Source organism: Polypterus senegalus, chromosome 11, assembly GCF_016835505.1.
Source record: "Polypterus senegalus isolate Bchr_013 chromosome 11, ASM1683550v1, whole genome shotgun sequence".
In the NCBI taxonomy this organism is placed as follows: Eukaryota; Metazoa; Chordata; class Cladistia; order Polypteriformes; family Polypteridae; genus Polypterus; species Polypterus senegalus.
The window spans coordinates 13175002-13183087 of NC_053164.1; the positions used below are offsets into that span (position 1 = coordinate 13175002).

At 42.4% G+C, this 8086-nt stretch overlaps 2 non-coding genes across 2 annotated transcripts; both read right to left on the minus strand.

The window, feature by feature from the left end:
• Nucleotides 1–3505: 3505 nt before the first annotated feature.
• trnastop-uca lies at nucleotides 3506–3592 on the minus strand. Its single transcript has one exon. It is a non-coding gene; the product is annotated as a tRNA-Sec (tRNA).
• Nucleotides 3593–7602: 4010 nt separating this feature from the next.
• trnastop-uca lies at nucleotides 7603–7689 on the minus strand. Its single transcript has one exon. It is a non-coding gene; the product is annotated as a tRNA-Sec (tRNA).
• Nucleotides 7690–8086: the final 397 nt, after the last annotated feature.

An 8086-nucleotide genomic window follows, 5' to 3' on the forward strand; every position in this document is an offset into this window, starting at 1 on the left:
GAAGTGTTAGTAACAGTAGAGAGGGAGCACATAAGGATTCATTCCTAAGGATGTAGAACAGGGGTTTCCAACACACTGCTCGCGAGCTACCGGTAGCTCACAACCCCTTTCAAAGTAGCTCGCAAAAGAGTTAATGAATCCTACATAAATTTAAAAACTTGATTAGTCAAATTAGGGGTGGGTGATCTTCGAAAAAATCATATCACGATCCACAATCTGAATTGTGATCTATCTTTTCAATGTGGCATACACTTAAGAGAATATGCGGACTCAAACTCATCAAGACCTAAGTAATACTTTATTTTAAATATCAAACAACATTGAATTCAATTGTTCTCTTGTTCACTAATTAAGAAACACGCCCCGAAGCTGGCAAATGAGTGAGGAAGGCCCCTCCCCTCAGCCCGCTGTGTGTTTCTTGGATTCGCGTAAATAAATCGGCACTGCAAGCGAACTATGATATATAGCAAAATGAGAGAAGTCGCAAAATCAACCAGAATGTTCAAGCAAATTATAGAATTTTTATATATGATGAGTTGTATGAGAGGTTGACCACTGAGGAGGGAGAAAAGGACCAATGGGCTACAGAGAGGGACTGAGTTGGGAAAGATATGCAGCAGGTTAGCGTAATTAAGAATAAAGATGGAAACGTACTCACAAGCGAGGAAAGTATGTTGAGCAGATGGAAAGAGTACTTTGAGAGGCTGATGAATGAAGAGAATGAGAGAGAAGGTTGGATGATGTGGACTTAGTGAATCAGGAAGTGCAATGGATTAGCAAGGAAGAAAAGAGGACAATGATGAAGAAGATGAAGAATGGAAAAGCCATTGGTCCAGATGACATACCTGTGGAAGCATGGAAGTGTTTAGGAGATATGGCAGTGGAGTTTTTAATCCGATTGTTTAATGGAATCTTGGAAAGTGAGAGGATACGTGAGGAGTGGAGGAGAAGTGTACTGGTGCCAGTATTTAAGAATTTGGGCATGAGCAGGATAGTAGTAACTACAGAGGGATAAAATTGATGAGCCACATCATGAAGTTATGGGAAAGAGTAGTGGAAGCTCAGTTAAGAAGTGAGGTGATGATTACTGAGCATCAGTGTGGTTTAATGCCGAGAAAGAGCACCACAGATGTGATGTTTGCATTGAGGATGTTGATGGAGTAGTATAGAGAAGGCCAGGAGTTACATTGCGTCTTTGTGGACCTGGAGAAAGCATATGGCAGGGTGCCTCGAGAGGAGCTGTGGTATTGTATGAGGAAGACGGGAGTGGCAGAGAAGTACGTAAGAATTGTACAGGATATGTACGAAGAAAGTGTGACCGTGGAGAGGTCTGCAGTAGGAGCAACAGATGCACTCAAGGTAGAGGTGGGATTACATCAGGGATCAGCTCTGAGCCCTTTCTTATTTGCAATGGTGATGGACAAGTTGACAGACGAGATTAGGCAGGAGTCCCTGTGGACTACAATGTTTGCTGATGACATTGTGATCTGTAGCTATAGTAGGGAGCAGGTTGAGGAGACCCTGAAAGGTGGAGATATGCTCTAGAGAGGAGAGGAATGAAGATCAGTAGAAACAAAACAGAATACATGTGTGTGAATGAGAGGGTGGTCAGTGGAATGATGAGAATACAAGGAGTACAGTTGGTAAAGGTGGATGAGTTTAAATATTTGGGATCAACAGTACAGTGTAATGGAGATTGTGGAAGAGAGGTGAAGAAGAGAGTGCAGGCAGGGTGAAGAAGAGTGTCAGGAGTGGTTTGTGACAGACGGGTATCAGCAAGAGTGAAAGGGAAGGTCTACAGGACGGAAGTGAGACCAGCTATTATTGGGAATTCTTGAAACAGTACAGAAAATAAAGTGAAATAGTCTCAATGTTTTTAACTGAGCATTGCTGCAGCCTACCATGTGTGTTTTTATTACTAACAGCAGGATAAACAGTGACAACAGTTCAAGATGAACATTCCACATTCTTCCAGCAAACAGCAATAACACACTGCCACCTAGTGGTAAAATAAACAGTGACTGCTAAACTATATATATTGTACTTGTTGCATTAAACATGTATTACATTACTCCAATAGCTATGTTATATGGGCTGGAGACGGTGGCACTGACCAGAAAGCAGGAGACAGAGCTGGAGGTGGCAGAGTTAAAGATGTTAAGATTTGCATTGGGTGTGACGAGGGTGGACAGGATTAGAAATGAAGACAGAGGGTCAGCTCAGTTTGGACAGTTTGGAGACAAATTCAGAAAGGCGAGAGAGGAGATGCTGAGTATATTAGGAGAAGGATGTTAAAGATACAGATGCCAGGGAAGAGGAAAAGAGGAAGGCTTAAGAGAAGGTTTATGGATGTGGTGAGAGAGGACATGCAGGAGATGGGTGTAAAAGAATTAGATGCAGAGGACAGAAACATATGGACCCCTAACCCCTAACAGGAGCAGCAGAAAGAAGGAGAAGAAGAAGAAGAAGAAGTTCACTTAAATGTATTCTAATTCCATATACATCGGCCTGTGAGTGTGATCTTAGATAAACTTGCATGTCGTCCAGGTATGGTTCGGAACTGTACATCCTGTTATTAAAATAAGATGATTTAGGAAATAATAAACGAATGACTGACTGAATGAATGAATGAATATGAGTTTGAAATATTTATTAAAAATTATCTCGTGATAACTAGCTGTAAGAGTACATGCTACAGTGAAATTCTTGCTTGCGTGTTCTAATCAACATTCAATGTATTGCCACTTTAAGGCACCATGATCAACATGACCACCTTATTTTTGTGTTCCTTAGAGCGCCCGCGTTTGTGTGTGTGTGTGTGTGTGCGCGCGCGCGCGTGCATGCGTGCTGCAATTTGTGTGGAAGCGCGCTGTTTCTATGCTCCTCCTTAACTTATTTCTTCCCAACAAACTATCCCTGCAACAAAACACTCTGGTCTGTGCCAAAACCTGTAACTCACCAGACCTTCAAACATAACAGATCGATCTTAAATGAATCAGTTAGTGTAAACACATTCAAAAAAGCATTAAAACTCAATTAAACATTTAATCCATCCATCCATCCATTATCAAACCCGCTATATCCTAACTACATGGTCACGGGGGGTCTGCTGGAGTTAATCCCAGCTAACACAGGAAGAAAAGCAGGGAGAAAAGCAGGAAACAAACCCCGGGCAGGGCGCCAGCCCACCGCAGTAAACATTTAATCAACATAAGAAATGGTGAGAATAACGCGAATCTCAATTTAGTTCGCCAGGTAACATGATGTCGGCTAATACTTTAGATTTTTATGTAACCTGTTTCCATTTACAAGCCCCTGGACCTACGTATAAATTGATATGTAAGTTAAAATAAAGCACACACGACTCTGTCTTGCCCACATAGGCCAAATTGATACAAGCTTTTAAAGCCACCAAACAGCATTATCACAACGGAAAGCTTTTTCTGACAAATGGGTAGGACGACAATTTAGAATTTAGATGTGTAACACTCACTATGTCGACTTCCGCCCGGAAGGTGGAATTGAACCACTCTGCCGCTAAGCAGCTACAGGTTTGAAGCCTGCACCCCGGACCACCGAGGGTCATCCGGGCGAATGAAAATGTGCTGCTTCTCAGTATATATAACGGCATACATGAACGTACTTTTAACAATGTGGTGACTGCTTACCACTATTTAAATAAATGTACAATCGACCTTGATATAACAGGGAAATAATTATTTGGACTGTTGTAAACACGCTAAAACAAAGGTACAATTCAATAAGAGCTGAATGCAGGAGTATTTAAGTACAACTCGAAATAAATGCAAAAGAGCAGAGAGCTGATTGGCTCTCGCAAAATCCTGAATCAATGATTAAATGTTTTCTAGCATTTCTTGTCAGTTGAGGTAAGACTGCCAAAATCTGAAGCGCGCAGGATCTGAGAGGGTCATTAAACAGGACTATGACTTTCATTTACTTTGAGGTAAAGTAGCTTTGGTAGATGTGACGGTGCTTTACGTGGTGGGGGGCTTGTTGGTATGATAACAAGCTGAACTATGGAGTAAGACCACTTTCAAAAATAGCTCACAATAATTTAGGACTATAACGTTATGCCCAGGGATTTGTTCTTGCCTTGCGCCCTGTGCTCCTGCAGACCCCCGTGACCCTGTGTTAGGATATAACGGGTTGGAAAATGACTGACATCAGTCATGTCGTTACGCGTTCAGACACAGAGGAGAGGCGCTATAATGTGGCGCACAATCTTGCATGGTCAGTCGAAGACCACAGCCCGGTTCTCTTGTATGCAAGTAGTGGCGTCTCAACGCGTCAGGGGTGAAGCCGCTCTACCAACTAAGTTCTGCAGTGTCATGATTGCATATGTATAAGATTTAATATATATGGATATTTCGGGGTGGTGTCCGACGCGCGTTCCTGTACGCATTTTTACAAGGTGATTGTGATTTATAAAGGGTGCATTATGTATAAATGTGCATATATATATATATATATATATATATATATATATATATATATATATATATATATATATATATATATATATATATATATATATATATATACTAGCTGTACCCCGTGGCTGCGTCCACTTTGTAATAAAAAAGGACAAACTTTAAAAATCAATAGACTTTGGTACAGTATCTCAGGGGTCCCCAACCCCCGGGCCGCGACACATGAGAGAACTGTTGGCAAAGGAGACTCACTCAGTGAAGGGCTACAGCAAATTGGCTGCCCTTTGGGGCGGCTCTAGGCTCATGGCTGCCCTGCGGGAAGAGAAAGAATCGGTGGCCCATTCGCCCGCCAATGCCAATATGGTATCTTATGCACGGCGGATGGCCTTGTATGATTGCCGACACGACACAAGCGTTTAACTTATGATAAAGTTCAGGATTGCTCCTTCCTGTGACGCAATGAAAGCCTCCTGAGCCGCCTTTCTCTTTCGTTTCGAATAACCAGATTTGTGTACTCGAAATCTCTTCATTTTGCTTAGAATGGGCATGCGAATATCTTGTGTCCCCTATCCGACCAGATATTCACTATGACTAACCTTTAACTACCTCGAACACTAATGCTTTATTAAAACTAGGTGAAATATTAACATTAAGTAAGACGACTCGTCCACTTGCACTAGCTTCGCTTCAGCTGTCGGCTGTGTCGTTAATTTCTCTTTCTGTTTTATTGTCAATATATATTGGCGTGGCGGCCCCTGGGATTTGGCGGTCCTATGCAGGTGTACAGTTTGCACATGCCTAAGGCTGCCCCCTTCACTGAGGACACTTTTCAGAACGCTTGGCGGACGGGGCTTTGCAGCGGCACAGAGAGAGGAGAGAGACCGAGGTGAGAAAGTATTACAACGAAGTAATTTTATGGTCCCGACAGTTTCCCCATATGACACGAGTCTATAGAAATCTCGTTACTACGAAGTACATTCAGCAGGTACTTCCATTACAACGAAGTGACCTTGAAATGCTTAAATGAATCATCCAAAGATCAGTTAGATATGTGGTCACAGCTCAGTTACGCACATTTGCACAACGATCCCCAAATAGAAACACTGTAAAAAAAATGGATTTCTTCGAACTTTCCTCGTGCTGTTTGTTTTTTTTTTTTGCTGTTTTGGTTTTCTCTGGTTTTCAATGATACCATTTGCTTATTGCTCGTCAACATTTGAAAAACATCCATTGGAGTTTAACTTATTGTCACCCTCCTATAGAAACGGCAGACACGAAAAAAACGATAACAGTGTTAATGTTTGTGATGTGTAATCTGTTGGAATGACAAATGCAATGCATATGTCTTTGTTATATGCAAAAAAAGAAGAAAAATATCGGGTTGCAAACATATGCGAACTGCTGCATTTGAAGAGTTTTAATGCTCGTTCAAGAAACATTCCTATTAATGCGGCAAGCTTCAAGCTTGTGTGGGACAACATGCTGAAGAGCATCCCGATGTGCAATCACTACTTCTGTTTAAGACTGTTTAGCTGATGCCGGGGCAACAGCAGGCTCACAGCTCTACTGTGAAGCAATCGCACTTCGGGAGGCACTTCAGCGTGATGTTCCCGTTTTGGATCCCAAAAGAGTTCAGAAACCTCACAATATGAACAGACATAAAGGCAATATTGTGCACCCCACCTTTACCCACTCTGCAGACTCCGTATCCAGCCAGGCTGGAGGAGTCTGAGGAACAAAATCTGAGGCAGTGGTGGAGCAGGAGCACGTGGGGCAGAGGCAGAAGACACCCGTTATTCAAATTGGCAGATAAAGTGGCTGCATTCAACATTGGGATTTTTGATATGTTTCAAACGTTAGCAGAGGTTGTTAAAGATACCAAGCCAGGGCCCTCTTTCTCCCAGCTGGTGCATAATCACCTATCTTAGCTTTCAATAGAGTTTGAGCATTATTCCCAACCACAAAAGATCCCCAAAATGGGAAGAATGGATCTGTGACCCATTTGTGAATAAGCCAGGTGAATCATCTTTGTCTGTGCTTGAAGAGGATCGACTGCTTGAGGTTGCAAATGATGGTGGCCTTAAAAGTATGTCTGAGACAACTTCAAATCTCCATACGTTTTGGATTAAAGTCAAGGCGGAATATCCTGAGGTTACCACCAAAGCACTGAAAAATCTGCTTCCATTTCCAACATCCTATCATTGTAAGGCAACATATTCAGTGACAGCAACCAAAACGAGATTACAGAGTAGACTGAACATAAGCAACATAATTCGTATGTCACTGTCTTCAATCGTCCCTAAATGGGATCATCTGGTTGCAGTAACACAAGCTCAGAGCCCCCGCTGATTCTGCATTATGGTAAGTTGTATAATTTCTTTTATGATATTATCACTTAATAATAGAAATGTAATGTAAATTGTGTATAAAAACTGCCGTACAAACCCACCTCGAATCCTCAACCCCTCCCGTGCTAGTCCCTGGAAAAATGTGCTTCTAGTAAAGTGGTCCTTGGTGTCAAAAAGGTTGGGGACCACTGCTTGTATCTGATCGTGTTCACCTCTGACGAGAGCGCATTCCCTGCGTGGGGAGAAAAGCACATGGCCGTGATATTTATGGCAATCAGCAGCTACCCTCTAAAACACATGGAGCTCTGATCTCTCTCAAAAATGTCAAACATTACTCCTTAACAATCTGTTGATGATAATGTCTGCTGAACAAACAGGAACTGCTAGCTAAGCGGAGGTAAGGTGCGCTTCAACACAAGACGTAGACCACCTCGAACAGAGGCTGTCGAGTGAATGAGGAAGGCCCCGCCCCCTGCTCTCGGCCCACGGCCACTCTCTTGGATTTCCATAAATACATCGGTACCGCAAGCGAACTATGGTACTTAGCGTGATGAGAGAAGTCGCAAAATCAACCGGAAACTTCAAGCAAATTATAGAAAACGGCGGAGTCAGTCTGTTTTAGAGCGATTGTTTTTAAAAGTGCGGCAAGACACCGCCAAGTGACGATTATATGGTGCACTGGGGACCTCATGTGTTTAGAGAGTATACATGCAGAGTTTGAGCAAACAGGCCTCTAAACACTATAGCTTTGAAGCACAACGCGCTTGTGATTAAAACACGATTATCAACTTTTGCGTGGCTTGCGCCCGGAAGGTGGAATTGAACCACTCTGCCGCTAAGCAGCTACAGGTTTGAAGCCTGCACCCCGGACCACCGAGGGTCATCCGGGCAAATAATAAAGTCACCTGTTCAGTATATATAGCTGGTGTGTGTGTGTAACTTTTAGAATGTGGTGTCCACTTCACACAAAAAATATTTTACAAGGCAATTTGTTCACCTTTGAACAACTTAAAAATACTCGAGTCCCGATCTCTCATTCTTTCACTCTTTACTAAAAAAAAACATTAAAACATAAAGATAATTCAGGCGGTAAGGAATGTTTGGTATTAAAATGGTAATAAATGCAAAACAGCAGGAAGCCGATTCGTTCTCCTTAAATCACGACTCAAAGATTAACTGATTGATTTTCTAAGGCGGCCAAAGTCGGAAGCGCTCAGGACCTGTGAGGGTCTTAAAGCAGAGCGACGACTTTCTACAATTGTTTGCGTCGCTGCGTATTTGATGAAA